General features: G+C 31.7%; 1 non-coding gene across 1 annotated transcript; it reads left to right on the top strand.

The window, feature by feature from the left end:
• The first annotated feature begins 10693 nt into the window (after positions 1-10693).
• On the top strand, positions 10694-10774 carry TRNAL-AAG. Its single transcript has one exon. It is a non-coding gene; the product is annotated as a tRNA-Leu (tRNA).
• The last annotated feature ends 6098 nt before the right edge of the window (positions 10775-16872 follow it).

The following is a 16872-nucleotide window of genomic DNA, read 5'->3' as shown; positions in this document are numbered from 1 at the left end:
CAACATGCTATTAATGCATGAATTCTACAATAAAAACCACCGAAGAGAAAATTCAATATTGTGTGTTCAAACGTCCGAACTACTAAATGATTGCACCGTATTTACTATATGATTGTATCATACTTATTACATGATTGTATTGCACCGGATATGATTGTACTGCGAAGATCCTCCAGGCATGTCTAGGAGTCGGTTGCAGTACAATCACATAGTAGTTGCGGTGTAATATTTCAATAGTTCGCATGTTCGCAAGTTACAAATATTTGTGGCGCTCTATAATTCATTAATAAAAAATTACTAAATTGTGATAATAATTGTGTTGACTTTAAGTTTTGTCGCTAATAAGTCTCAATTCAGGTTATACCTTTGCTTTATGTCCATTTTTCTATTAATTTTTTAAACATTATGGTATAAGAGTTGTACTATACAATATTTTAGATAGATATATCGCTACTATTATAACTTAATTATGTTATCTTTTCGCATTATTATTACAATGCACATGTATACAAAATATCTTTTATTATATTTTTCAAATGTAATATGTAGGTAGAAATAATATATTGCAGTAATATAAGAAATAATTTTGATTTCATTTTCAATGATCGTATGGTCAACCGGCATGTAGTGACTCTCCTAAATGGGAGGTTATGAGATTGAGTCCCAATGGAGGTGGTATTAACTCTTTGTGCTTCAATACGTTGAGAATGTATGTATAAATACATAATCCAATGTAATAGAGTTAGTAGTATTTAAAAAATATTTTAATATAATTAAGATAAAATACTAGTATGTTTTTATAAGACTCTTGATGAATTAAACGTTGTAGGAGCTTAAGGAAAGAAAGGGAATGACGCTAGTAGAAAGAGAAAGGGAATAATGCTAGTAGAAAGATTAAAAGAGGAAAAATAAAAAGGCTGAGGGGATATGGCAGAAAAAAGAATTAAAATGGAAGCATATGGCGGCAAAGATAAAGAAAAGAGGAGTGGCGGCAGAGGAAGAATGATAGGAGCAACGATTGAAATCTCTGGTATCAATCGGTTCTTTTAATTTCAATTTCAATTTCAATTTTTGTAATTCTTAATTATTTTGGTGTCAATTTCATAAGAGAAAATTATAATTTATGCCCCTGCATAATATGTCAATTACCAATGTCATCCCTGAATTATTAGTGGTGTAAATATTGCCCCTCAATTTTCAAAATGATGCATATATAGTACCTCTCAAGTGTAAACGTTGCTCATCAATTTTCAAAACGGTACATATATTGCCCCTTCCGTATGGTATTGGAGGGGCAATATATATACCGTTTTAAATATTGAGGGGCGACATTTACACCACTAATAATTTAGGAGTGACATTGATAATTGACATATTATGGAGGATCATAAATTACAAATTTTCCATTTCCTAATTATAAGTAGTTAAGGTTTTAGATTTTCAACTTGAAGTTAGAACTCTATGATTTGATTTGTGAAATTTTGGATTTAGATTTCCATCTCCAAGTTAGAAGTCTATATTTAATTATTTATGTTGTTCATGTTAGGAACATATTGTAATAGGTTTTGATGATATCAAATGTAATTCAGAATCCCCTAAGTCTCGATAGATAGGAAAATCTTGTAAGTTCGACAAGTAAACTAAAAGCGAAAATACAACCGGGTCTTTGAGCTCAACTCGGAAAATATTTTAGCTTAAGGCAAACTTGTTTGGACATCTTAGAAGTTTCATGTTGTAAGCTTATAGATAGATCAGAAGAAGGCACGAGACTACAACTGGAGGAATAAGGGTCTGCGAGACATCAACTAAGTCTCGAGACATAAGCAGAGTTCGAGAGATGGAATCTCTCGAGACATCAATCCAGTTCGAGACGTAGGATCGAGACATCAAGTAGTCGAGACATCAACATTGGTCTCGATAAACTGATACTTCTCCAAAGGTCTGAATGGCAGTCAACATGCATGGATAAAGTAATTCAAGTTTGGAGAAGAAAATATCATGGAGATAAAATATTGAGGAGGTGCTGACAGAATATCATGGAACGTAAAACAGCCAAAGTGGATGCCACGTCAGAATTCCACAACAAACGGATGGAAGATGCACCAATCCAAGGTCGGTCTTATTCCCTAAAACGAGGATCAATGGGAATATAAAAAGAGTAACTTTTGCCAAAAGAAGTAAGTGGAGCATGGACTCAAGATAGTGGAATATGAGATATTCACTACAAGACAAAAGGTTCGAGTTACAAGACCACCACTCCATGAAACATGCTAAAAATATGCAAGTCCCATGATCGGCATGGGAGACAGATTTCAAAAGGAATAATTTTCCCTCCAACGGAATTATTCCTCAACTCTCATATATAAGGACGTGAAGACACAGTGAAAAGAGAGTTCGAGAATTCTAAGCGATCAAAAGAGGTGTCTGTTTCATACGTTCAAAGTTCAAGTTCTTAATCTGGAATATCATCCTTGATATTCACAAGTGCGAAAAAAAAAAACACATCTAGTGTTTTGAAAGAGTTACAAAGCTTCAATATCTATACATCTAGAAGGTGACCAAAGCCGCTCTACAAGGAAGATCATTCAACGAAAGCTTTTGGTCATATTGGAGATTGTTACACTCAACCTGTGACAACCGGAACAACCTTGTCTTGGAGGAGGCAAGAAGAGGCGGAGTAACCTGGGAGCTGTCTTGTGAAGATCCTGAGGCTTGAGGCGGGCTTGGTGATCAAAGCTCAAGTGCTCGAGAGGTGGAGTAACAAGAAGCGGGGCGAAAAACCTGAGGCTTGAGGCGGGCTTCGTGATCAAAGCTCAAGCGCTCGATATTGTACTAAACAGGGAAGTTTTAGTGCAATCCTTCTAGGGAGTTTCTAGAAGAAGAGTGGACGTAGGCGGGTTGGCCGAACCACTTAAAAATCTCTCTCGCATTTACTTTCTGTTTTTATCTCTCGCTAACCTATCTCTCGAACTGCACTGCATATAACCACACCTCTCGAAATAACTCAAACTCGTGCAAATTAAAAGGGGATAACTTTTCCGCTACGCATAAAACTTTGTCTTCACCTTGTGAGGTATCGGACCTAAACATCCTAAGTCCAATACACACGAGAGGTCGAAAAAGATTTGCAAAATCTTATACAAGTCTATTCACCCCCCTCTAGACTTGTACCCCATCCCCTTGGGACCAACAGTTCACTCTTATATGGTTTTGTATGTGAATATTCTTTTGAAAAAGGCTATATGATGATTCTTTATTTATGTGAATTTGAAATAATCTTTGGTGGAAGTGAAATTGGTAGATCTTGTTATCCAACTAGTATTTTCACCCGTCTGATGCACGAAATGAATTTGTTATAATATTTTAAGAATATTTGGATAGATATATAATTATATAAATTATAACATCAAATATTATATAGTGCAATTGAAAAGATGGTTTGGATCGATTATTCGATTATTTTCTGTGACGTATCTTTGTTTGAATTCAACCAAATAATTGTTGAATCAATAGCTAATGTGTAGATGTAAGAATCCGATGCTGAAACTTTGGGGGTTTTATATATCAGTGTTTAAGATTTGTATAACCTGGCAAATCTCTTTGAAAAAAAAATAATGAATATATATTTTTTAAAATAAAGGCATTATAGACATCAAATTATAAATTAAAGAAATGCATATGTATTTTTTTTTTGTAACTACTAATTTATTTACAAATTTAATAAGAGCCAATAAAGTTAGGTCCTTAATGGAAACAAAAAAATGTCGGTGTAATTGTTTGTTAAAATGAATCATTCATATTATTTTGATTTTAGTATTTTATAATGATTTTCTTATTTACCCTCTATTATATTATTTTCTTCACTTAAATAATCCTACATTCTGTTAGTATAAAGTTTAATTAGTAACGAAATATTCTGTTAACTATTTATTATTTTTAACTTACTCATTAATTTTTATAAGAAAGGTCTTAGGTTCGAATCCCATCCCAATCAGAGTTGCCATAATTGTTAAACATATACTACGAAATATGTTAAAATGTAATAAAATAAAATATAAAATTTAACATAAACTTTTATCAAATAATTAGCCTGACAGTTGAGCATCAAAGATTATAAATTGATAACCTTGAAACTCATTTTCTTGCATTTTTTTTAAAAAATTAGGTTATGTTTTTTTTTTTCATTTAATTAATCTTCTTTTAATTATTTAAAACAAGACTAAATCTTTCAATTTTGTTTTTGCATTATTCGAATGATTTATGTCATTTTGATTATATTTCTATAATGGTACAATTGTACATTACTTTAATTACAAATATTGTACAATTATTTTTTTATCGGACAAAATTGTTCTTACATCATTGCCAGACGCATGACCTAACTACAAAGTTGCTAATCATAAATACAACTACACCTGGACTTTAAAACGGTAGTACTATTTTATTAATGCATGAAAACTTCTAAAGAAATTTGTAAGTTAATTTTAGTATATGATTATAACAATATCTATTGTAAACATATATTTCAATTTATTTATTATCATCCTCTATTGACAGCAATTGTAACAATTGTCATTGACAAACTCCCAAAACAATTTGTCTCAACAATGAATAGAAATAAAAAAAAAATCAATGACTTCATTGTTGTGGATGAAAAGTAAGTATCTCACTTTATTGCTCTTATTAAATTAAATAAATTAGTAGCTACAAAAAAATACATATGCATTTAATTAATTTAGAATTAGATGTGTACTCAAAAATTTAGAATTAAATGTCTATAATGACTTTATTAAAAAAAATATATTCATTATAAAAAAATTAAAAAAGAAATATAATTTCATTAGTTATATTATCTTTTTTTTTTCTATAATAATTCAAAATTCCTTAACTTTAAATTCATTAATTAATTATATTCACTATATTGTCAATTGTCTCATTTTTACACTATCTCGTAATTAAATATCAAAGTTATAATACAAAATATGTTATATATTTATTTACCAATTATTTTATACAAATATAATAAATAATAATATTTTGTTCAATACTTTCACATGATAATCTATGACACACATTTCACAACACATGAAACATGTAAGAAAAAGACTACCACTGCCAAATATCAACAACGCTTGCAAAATCAAGAGTTCATAGTACAACTAAGACCCAGTCATATAAACGCCAAATTGCACATCCACAACTTCCTACACCATAATCTCATTGCATGATATTATCCTCTATGCTATCAGTCTATCAGCAGTAACCAAATTGCACATGACACACTACCAATAAAAAGAAATGAAAACAATGACAATGCTACTCAAAAGAGAATTAATAAGACTTAGAAAAATTCAAACCAAAAGTAATATTTTTATTTAGACTATCGTTTTAGACTAAGTTTTCAGACTAGCGTTATTACAAAGTTGCAAACATTTATTTTAGTGACAATTATAATCAATCACTCCTATATTATCTTGCATTCATATATTTTTAATTACCGATTTAAATAAACAAATTCAACACTCAATTACGTATGCATGAACATCTCCTATATAATCTTTAGCTTGCATTGATATACTTTGAAGTACTTATTTAAAAATAATTATTGTGCATTATCTCATTCGCGCATAGCGCGTGAAAAAACAAGTTTAATTTAATAAGAGAAATAGAATGGGTACTTACTTTTGAGTAATATACTCTAACATATTGGTAGTATATGTTCAACAATTATGCCAACTTTGATTGTGATTAGGTTTGAACCTAAGACCTTTCTTATAGAAATTAATATGTAAGTTAAAAGTCAACAGAATATTAATAGAGAAGAGAATATTTAACAGATAATAATATAATTAAGGATAAATTACGAAATCTCAAGAAAAAATATAAATCTAAACAATCTGAATCATCCAGGTGCTGTACATTTATGTAGTACTTATGGTGTATTCCTTCAGTTTGTAGGTCCGCATGAGAAGGGTGGTTTATATATATATATATATATATATATATATATATATATATATATATATATATATATATATATATATATAGCTTGCATTGTATTTTAGATGTTAGAAAGTGTGCTACAAAGCATTGATATCACTTGACTATTTTGGGTTGTAAATAATTTTTATGTTTAACCCTTAAATGTATTTTCATTTTGAAATTAATTAGTGTATATTGATGATATAAAATTTATTGTCAACACATAAAACTAAAATAATGGCAGGACAAAAATCATAAGAGAATCAGAATGGTTTGGATTTTTTCTTCAAACTGTTTGTAAGAATATTTGACCAACGATTTGAAGGAAAATCACTTAATACAATAGTGGATTTTTTGTGCCAATAGTTGGTCAAAAATTCTTACCAACGGATGGAAAGAAAATCGTAGGTTACAAGAGTGGAAGTTTTAGATCAACAGATTGTCAGAATTTTTTTTACCATAAAGCCACATTACCAGGACGGTATACATCCCGGCTAATGTTGGCTGGAATTTCTGATGTCATGGACAAAAATAAGCAGATACAAAAATGGTGGGTGATATTTCCAAATTTTCAATCCAAAAATGAGTTGTTGGATCCTATTTTCGTCCAATTATCACTGTTGCAAAAATCCCCGCCTAGGCACCTACCTAGGCGCTAGGCGCTCCTAGACCGAAGCGAATTGCTCCCTAGGCGTACGCCTAGGTGGCCGGCCGCCTAGGAGGCCGCCTAGCGCCTAACTCGGCCGACTAGGCCGAATTTGACCGAGTTAACTTGGCCAACTCGGCAGAGTTCGCCGAGTTAACTCGAGCGAGTCGGCCTTGTTAATTTTATTATTATATTTATATATATTTAAATTTATTTATTTATATAAGTAAGAGAAGTAAGAGATATATATATAATATAATATATGACATACACCCACACACATGAATTAATTTTTTGTTTTTATAAGTCGCCGCCTATAACCGCCTAGGCGCCGCCTAGACCGCTTAGGCGCTAGGCGCTAGTCTACCGCCCGACTAGCGCCTAGCGCCTACTGCAACCATGCCAATTATCATGGTGTTTTGACAAATCTAATGGTGGATTTAATTTCCATATCATATTTTTGATCAGTTTGTTGGCTAGAAGATTGATTTTTGTCTCAAAAAGGTCTTTAACCGTCTAACATCCATTGGACGGTAAGCTACTGAATGATTTTTAGTAGTGACATTTGGTATACTAATGGTATATATGCATCAAATGGTTTCATATTGAGCATTTGGAATAAATGAAGTGTTAAGTAGAATGCTAAAAACAAGCTTTAATATATTAAAATTGTAGCTTAAGACAACTTTCTCTAGCTAATAGTGATATATATGATATGATCACGGTAGAAGTAGAAATTGATTAAGCTACCATGTTTGAATGGTTGTCTAAAATTATAGATAAAATTGAAAATTTAACTCAAGTATATGTTAAACTTCTACTCTAAACCCACTTTCGTCACCAGTTAGGCTAAGGCATAGCACATCGTCGTTCCCAACACAAGGCCTGTTGTCACCCATTTGTAGGCAAGCATAGCACACTGTTGTGCCCATCGTAGGCATCGTCATCACCTATTTAGGCCAAGGCGTAGCACACCTTCGTTCTCAACACAGGGCCTGTAATCACCCATAACAGGCCCTATCGTCACCCAGTTGTAAGCAAGCATAGCACATTGTTGTGCCCAATGCCAAGATATAGAACACCGTCGTTTAGATAACACTATTTTTATATCCTTTGTAAAAAATGAAGTATTATTATTTTTTCATAATACAAAGATACAACTCATTTAGGCATTTATACAAACTACTTAATAAATGTACTGTTCACTCTCTTAATTGCAACATTTATAGTAATAATCATTGAATACAAGGAGCAAATTCTTTCTTTCTAAAAAGGATTTAGTATCAAATTAGCCCCCAACTCAAGTGAATATTACAGTGCAATATATTGAGTCCTTTAAGAGAAAAAAAATTCTCATCACCTATTCAACAAGTTACTGTTCTATAACACTGACTAGGCTTCCACACGTACTTATTTCATATGACGATTTGGCTTGAAGGATTCGACACTTTTGAAGGGAAAAAGAATCATAAAAGTAGTGGATAGAGATGGTCATCCAACGCATCACAACCACAGTTGTTTTTTTTTTAAATTAATTTTTCTTAAGACAACCATGGTTGTCTTGGATAAGCTGCTGATACGACCCTAGATAGGACCATAACGGATGGAACCCTTTCGAGCAGGCTTCTAACTCCTAACCGTATTTCGAGTTACGGTAAACTCCAATTTCACACTTCGAGCGTGTGAGAGCTCCAAGAAGAATAAAGAAGAAGAACATGAATAATAACAATATATTTTTCTTGAGTGGTTCCTCATATTCATATACAATGGACCTATTTATACTAAATTACTAACACCTATAACAATTAAGCTACTAAAATTATTCTAACTATACAAGGTAATGATATATTCTAATATACATAATTTCCTTATACTAATAATTAGTCAATTATCCTTTAAGTACATATCAGGCATTCCTTTTAGACCATTCACTAATTAAGCCACCGATTATTTCTTTCCTTTGATGCGTATCACTCTCCACCCCTTCAAAAAGCACCTTGACCTCAAGGTGTAAAGAGGGATAAAATATAACCATATCTGTGGTGGAAGTTCATGCCATCCTGGCGGGTGGTCCATTAGCAGAAAAAATGATTAATAAGCTTTTTGTAACAGTTTATTATTCCAAAACGCTAAAACTCAAAAAGTTGCTCAAAGTAGCTTTTTGGATAATTTTTTTTTGAGAAAGTCATTTTTCTTGTAATCAGTTATCAGCTAACATCCAAACATCTTTTTATAATCAGCTAATGCTATCAACTAGTCAAATCCATTAATACAATCAGCTACCTGCTATCACTAACAACTATTTACCAAACACCCCATAATCAAATTGCAAGTTGTGCATTGAGTTACAATGGACGCGTGAAGAGCCCTAGTTGCACATCATTCTCAAATATTTATATCGAAAGTGATATCTAAACAAAAGACCAACACATGAAATCCACTTGAGGATTGCCCGAAGACATAGTGCTACTGTCGTACCAAAAAATCAACAAAAGCCGATGTTGATAGATGGAGAAAAAAGTGGTCTTTTGTTTTGTCTGCTCAGCTAAATACACTTGTCAAGAACTAATGGATTATGTGTACAAAATCAAGATCGAGTTTTCACCTTCGAAACTCAATTTTCAAGCCCCTAGCAATTCGTGCAATGCCGACCAATTGAGAAGTGACATTTATTATACGGAGTACATGGTAAGTAACAGCTCATCACCAAATGCACATTGCATAAAAATAAATACCCAATATATTTGCTCAACATTAAAATAATAATTATATTAAAAAATTAAAAACATTACAAGAAATTAATAATTATATTTTAAAAAATTTCCCCCATATTACACGGGAGGAGAAGATTTTTCTTTGTCTCCAACTGGGGATGAAGAAAACAAAGAATTGAATTTGTACAATCGATTATTTCGGTATGATTGCACAAATTAAATTTGTTCTGGGGCAATTAGACCTTTTTTTTTTTTAAATTAATTCTATTTTTCGTAATAAATTTATAGGTGTCAGTCTACTTTTAGTCTTTTTTTTTTAAATTAGAATATTCTCATTTGATTATAGTATTATTGTGTCATGACCAGTTTTAGTTATTTATAAACAAAATCGTTGAAATGTTGTTAAATACAAAGACATTTTAATTTTTTAATACAAACTAGGTTGAATCGCTATATTTTATGTTTTTTTTTTATAAAATTCATGATTAAAGATTGAAATGTTCTTATATTTAACGATATTTAAAATGTTTTATTGATGATGGAAAAAAATGATCATGCCACAATAATACTAAGACCAAAAGTAGATGTTCTAATAAAAAGGACGTAAAGTGGATTGCCACTAATAAATCTAAAAGAAAAAATGAAATTAACTCCTTTTTTTTGTTTTTTGTTTTTTGTTTTTGTTTTTAGTTGGATGACTCAATTACAATTTTGTGTGTAGTTAAATGGTTGATTTGACACTTACTCCTTTATAAAATTTGAAGGATATAATTTTCTTTATGCCAATGGTGTTAATTAGAGTTTGCTATATTTTGATTAATAAGATGAGAAAAGGGTGAAATAAGCACTTGAACAAATAGTAATAGTACAATTAGGTTACTGGATTAAAAAAAAGTTTCAATTAAACTTTTGAACTTATAAGTGAAGTATAATTATACTCTTAAACTTGTAAAAAAAAAATGCAATTAACACTTATAGTAGGTTACTGTTAGGTAAAATGCCGATTAGATATGCATGTGACTTTTTAAAGTGATTTGGCTTTTTTTCAAAAAAAAAAAAAAAGTGATTTGGCTTTGAACTACATATTTTTAGGATTGATGTAGTGTAATACTAATAATTATAAAGGAAAATTGTCAAACATGCTCTTGAACTTTATACGAAAAAATACTAATGTCCCTAAACTTTAAAATATTGCATTGACTATCAAGCATCCATTTGTCTCATTTTACATGTCTTGTTTATTATTACTTGCTCAAATCAACTCTTTCGTATTAGCTTATTTTATGTATTATTTTTAAAATTATTTTTTTCTAATGTTCAATAATGCTTTTAATATAATTTTTAAAATTGTGTTGAGATGGCTGAGTTGGTCTAAGGCGTCAGATTAAGGTTCTGGTCCGAAAGGGCGTGGGTTCAAATCCCACTCTCAACAATTGTTTTGCCAAAGACCTTATGGTCTAGTGTCACCCGGTTACACCCCATGTGGGAGAGGGTGGGTTCGAGGCTCAGTGGAAGCGATATTGACTCTTTGTGCGTCATTTGGTTGAGAAAGTATCTATAAACATATACTACAATAGTACTAAAAAAACATATACCTCAATACTTCTACCATGGACCAGGGTCCCGCTGCACTGTGAACCCTAGCTAGTTTATGTGTATGTGTTTTATGTTATGACTTTTTATGTCTTGCGTTATGAAAGTCTATTACCTTAAGAGTATGAATTCTTTACTTGGAACAAATTAGTAAATGTGTCTTATGTTATGATTTTCTATGTCTTTAGTTATGAAATTCTATGCCAATGAACGCAAATTATGTACCTAAATCATATTTGAAAAATAAGTAAATATATAACATATGTATGTATCTTGTGTTATGATTTTTTGTGTCTTGTGTTATGCAATTATGTACCTTACGCATATGAATTCTGTACCTCGTCGTTTCAATGCTATGTATTTTGTGTTGTGATTTTTTGTACTTTGTGTTATGAAATTCTGTACCTTACGAGAATGAATTCTGTACCTAGTTATTTTAAGAGTTAATTCCATTTTTTTTCCTAGATTTATAGGTGGCAATCCACTTTTAGCCTTTTTTTATTAGAACATCCTCATTTGGTTCTAGTATTATTGTGACATGACCATTTTTAGTCCCCCATCAACAAAATTGTTGAAATATCGTTAAATACAAAGACACTTCAATTTTTTTTATACAAAGTATGTTGAACCGCTATATTCTTTATGTTTATTTTTTTTGAAAACATCAATAATTGAAGACCGTTATGTTCTTGTATTTAACTATATTTAAACTGTTTTGCTGATAAAGGACCAAAAATGATCATTCCACAATAATACTAGGACCGAAAGTGAGATGTTCTAATAAAAAAGGACTAAAAGTTTTACTACGACTTATAAATCTATGACAAAAAATAAAATTAACTCGTGTTTTAATTAAGGGTTCATAATATTATGTGGTTCCTGGTCCATGATATAAATTGAAGCTGGGCCATCGGGCTTTCTAGCGTTGTCAATGAGGCGATTAGAAACCAAACCAATAGAATACATAAAATCAAGCTAGCATACTTGACCAAATAATGTCATAGCAACACTAAAACAATAATCTCAAAATCCAATAATAAGTTGATTGTTATCGATAGACGAAAGTTATATAATGGACCACATGCATGTTGTTACATGTATCAAAGACATTCTTATTTTTAATTGCCAAACGCCTTCTTAAGGTGTTCATTTAAGAGATATTTTAAGATAGTATAACATTTGCAGGAATCTCGTTATAATGTGAGGGTATGTGATTTTTAATGAATTTTACCAAAATATATAATTAAAAACAAATTTTAAGAATTTTACATTCCCTACGACAATCTCACATTTTCTAAACTAAACTAGAAAATTTAGTATTATCATATTTACATGTATGATTAGCTGAACTAAACACCATAGTTTACATGAAATGAGGGTTAAATCATGTTTTGACAAATTTCTTCCTTAAAATCATCTCTTCTATTTTTTTTTTTGGGTTCTTCTTACACGTGTAGCTCACTATTAGGCTGTACTTGAAAATTTTAATTGTGGACTAGGTCAACCACTCCTGGATAGTATACCAAATTCAACCCTTTGTGAGTTCCCCATTACTGAGGGATCAAAGTTGGATACAAACGTAGTACTTCAAATAAACGATGTCTACGAGTTCAGTAACTCAATATGTAATTCGTTAAATATGATTATTTAAATAATGTACGAATATTTATAATTTTCACCATATATACACATTAAAATAGGAACTTTTTGTGATTAGACTTGTCTTATCTTGTGTGATTATCATGTGACGTGTTACGCTAAGACCGTATTGAAATGAATTGTTTTGTTTTATACATGCAATGATATTATGAAAATCATCACCAACCCGTTTCTATGTCTCACCCAATTTTGACAATCAGACATGGAAGGATTTTGATAGTAAATTCCTTGATTTCACAGTAGGTCCTCAAAACATGAGATTAGGCTTATGTGACGTGGGTTTTCTACTTTTAGTTTTTATGCAAAATCATACTCTTGGTCGCCAAGATCTTATGGTCTAGTGACACCAAGTTGCACTCTTAGATGAGAGGTTGTGGGTTTGAGCTTTAGTGGAGGAGTCATGAAATAGATTTTGATGCAACATGTTGATAGTATTTTGGTCATATCTCTTTCACACAAAGCCCAATTGAAGTTATGCAAGTGGTCATTGAAAGCTAAGATGATCTTCCACAACTTTTATGTTCGAAATTTTTGGAGATTCGATTTAAAGATGATCTTATTCAAGTGCTCATTGACACGCCCAAGGACCTGGCTATGTCGTTTGGGCAGTGAAAGATTTTGTCACAGCTGTGTCAACTATCACGACACTATTTAAGCATCGTTTTTAACCTTTTTGGGGACCTTTCAACCAAATACTTTAAAGAAACAATCTAGGACACTTTTGTAAGCTTCAACCACTTATTGGAAGGCAACTTTGCATCTTGGGAAGACTTGAAATCGAGATTTTTTTCACCAATTAAAGGACTTTTTCTATGTTCTTCAATATCGATCTCGATATGTCATTTATTTGATTTTATTTTGCTTCTGTCCCCTGCTTAGAGGCTAAATTCTGTAGTACTTGAATTTATGATTAACCCTAGAATGAGAACTTGTTATTAATTGTTTTCTTGCATTAAAATAATTATTTATCCTTTTGAGTCGATTGTGTTCTTTATTATTCTTGAATTAATAACTTTTGAGTTATTAAATTGATGTTTGATGCATGTATTTTGCAAAAGAAATATCATTGGTATGTTTAGATCCAGTGTTGCAAAAATCCCGCCTAGGCGCCGATTAATCTCCGCTTAGGCGCTAGGCGCTGGTCGACCGCCTAGCGCATCACATTAAATGGTGGTCTAGGCGGCTGGCCGGCTAGGCGACCGCCTAGGCCGCTTAAGCTCCGCCTAGGCCGTCAAAGCACCGCTTAGGCGCTGACTGCATAGGCGTCGACTAGACCGATTAGGCACCGACTAGGCCTTGTAGTCGGTCGATTAACTATTGTTCTTTTTTTTTAATGGGTAATTTCACTCAAAAAAACATCGTTTTGAGCGAAATAATCCTAAATTCTACAAACTTTAGATATTTTTAGGTTAATATTTAATATTTTAGTATTAACTATTAAAGTATTATATAATTTATAATTATTAGTCTTTAAAAAATTAAAAATACTTAAACAAATTTTTAAAAAATAAAAAATAAAATAAAAAATACACGGACGCCTAGGCACCGATTAATCCCCGGCTAGGCAATCCTAGGCGCTAGGCGCTCCCGAGCGCCTAGCGATTTTTTCAACCATGTTTAGATCTCACGTGATTGAAAGGAGTGATCGAATTACAACCCTATAGTTATAATAATGACATCAATAATTTGTATTCGAGTCAAATCATTCAATAGAACTTAAAATTCTTTAATACAAGTTCAGCAAATTTTAATTTAGAAGAGATTCTGGTTAATCGATCGAGTTAGGCCATCAACTTCCTCTATTTCATCTTACTGTCTTATCATCTTCTTATCTTTTCGATCTTCCTACTTAATTGCCTTCATTTTGTTCTATACTATAATTCACTACTAGTCTAATCATCCTATTGCTTTCACTTTCCTGCAAGGCTGCAAGCTTTAATTTGCTATCTTTGAGTACTCCATTGTTAAGCCTCTTGTGTCATTTTAAGATTAACCTAAAACCTAAAACTTGGTTGAATTTGAGTGCTTGTCTTTAGGAATTATCTTTTGTTTTATTGCTATGCCTTAACCCAAACATGTTAAATTTTGTGGATTCTAATTTCATATAACTATCATCAACACTAATTTCATATAACATCATCAACACAATATAATGACACTTTATTTTTAACATAATCTATCATTAGAACAACTCTTCTACTAGCTTTTTTTTTTTGCCCCCACTGAGGCTCGAACCTACCATCTCCCATATAAAGGGAAGGGTTTGATGCTACTGGACTAAAAGGTTCTTGGAACTCTACTACTAGCTAAGCTTCTACCGAAGAAGTATGTCAACTATATTTATGAAGCCTCTCGTTGACATCAACATATATTTACCCCGTGGCATAACTTCTTCCATAATTAATTGTTACGAAGATGTGTCTTTATTGATTGACTGATCTCTTCCAAATAAGATATCTTATGTCTATATAATATTCTATCGTTCTAGAAGACTCCGGCCTTCCGAGAGTGAACATATGTCGAAGATCAAGTGTTTTGTTCTTCTAATTTTGTTCCAAGTCTTCTTTAGAGATATGCTAAATCATTATTAACTCTATTTATGGCAAACTATTTCTTCTAACTAGTAGAGTAACTTATGTCGTCGTTCAATTAACTCTACCAAATAATAAACTAAATCACTTGTACATCTTTGCCAATTTGACTTATTGAATTTTTTAAGTCCTATTTTATTACTTTATTGTCGCCGGTGCCTTGGTCTTTGCGCCAAGCTATTGATCATATTCGTCAATTGGTCGACTCATGGTCTATATCAGTCACTCATATATTTTGGGAGGCCAACCGGATTGTAGATGCCTTAGCGGCTATTGGGTTGGGCTTGGTTGTACTTCGCCTTCGTATTTTTCGCACGATTCTTTATCGATGCCTGTTTTGTCAACTTTTTTGTATGATTGGAGGGACTTTTCGACTCCCAAACTGGTTCGACATAATTAGTAAATATTTTGTTTTTCCAAAGAAAAAGTAGAACTAAAGTACCAATATGATGTATTATATTAAAAAAAAAAACAATACATATTATTTTTTTAAAAAAGTCCTGATTTTTTAATACATTATTATGTATTAAAAAACATCATCAAAATCTATCACCTGGCCTCATAGTATTCCAAACAATAATGAAACTAACACCAAACAATAGAAAATAGTCAATGATATCTTTCTTGTCCAATAATTCACCGGCACTGAAATCAACTCCATATATAACATACCAATTGATTTTAAAAGAACCTATTAGAATCTTCAATTTAATTTTATAAAATTTGGTTGGTCGTATATGATGTCATAACGTGGAATAGAACAAAAACAATATTTAAATCATCAAGGTAATGTTACCCTATATGGATATTCAAACCAAATCAAGTATTCAAAATAAGCAAATGAGAGTCCACCGACTAGCTAGGATGGAAGACAATCTTTAAATTAATCATCATGGTCTTGTCACACCAAACTCAGTTGTATACCTTGGACCAGGGTTTGGTCCACCTTACGAGGTGAACCTTAGTTCTAAACGGCATTAAATTGTGTATTTTTAATATTAAAATTGTAAACTTTCAGAATGTAAATTTTATTTTTAAGTCAAAATACATAACAATTGTAGAATGGAATTTGTGAATACAAGACTACACTAAATTTTAAAAAGATTAAATCGTTTATTTTTAGTATTGGAATTGACTGCAATATTTGAAAGAAACTTGTGAATATAAAACAAGATAATGAATTACATATATGTTAGAATTACACATATGTTAACATTGTGTTATCGGAGTACACAAATTGTGAACTTTTAAAAAAGTAATTAAATTATGAACATTATTTAATATGTAAATTGTGTATCTAGTATCTACGCTGTTTTGGACCTGAGTCCACCTTGCAAAGTGAACCCGAATCCACAGAATAATTTGCCACACCAAATGGATATTAAACAAATAGATGAATTTAATCTATTTATACACCGAAAATAGATAAATAAGCCAAGGAGGGGAGTAAGCCGCTTTAGTTGCGAGTCAAACTTTTAACCTTGTACATACATATACCAAGTCAACAGGCAGATCGACCAACTTATCTAGAGTTGCCTCTAGACCTGTCAATTATGGACACGACACGTTAACACGACACAAAATCGGACACGAAAATAACGGGTTAGTGTTTAGCCTTAACATGTCCAGGGTCGTTAACGGGTTGACCTGTTAAGCACCCGTTGTGTTTTGTGTCTTAACGGGTCAA

This window comes from Ipomoea triloba, chromosome 6 (genome assembly GCF_003576645.1).
Source record: "Ipomoea triloba cultivar NCNSP0323 chromosome 6, ASM357664v1".
Classification (NCBI taxonomy): Eukaryota; Viridiplantae; Streptophyta; class Magnoliopsida; order Solanales; family Convolvulaceae; genus Ipomoea; species Ipomoea triloba.
Note: the sequence above shows the minus strand (reverse complement) of the source record. Positions and strands in the feature narration are given on the sequence as shown.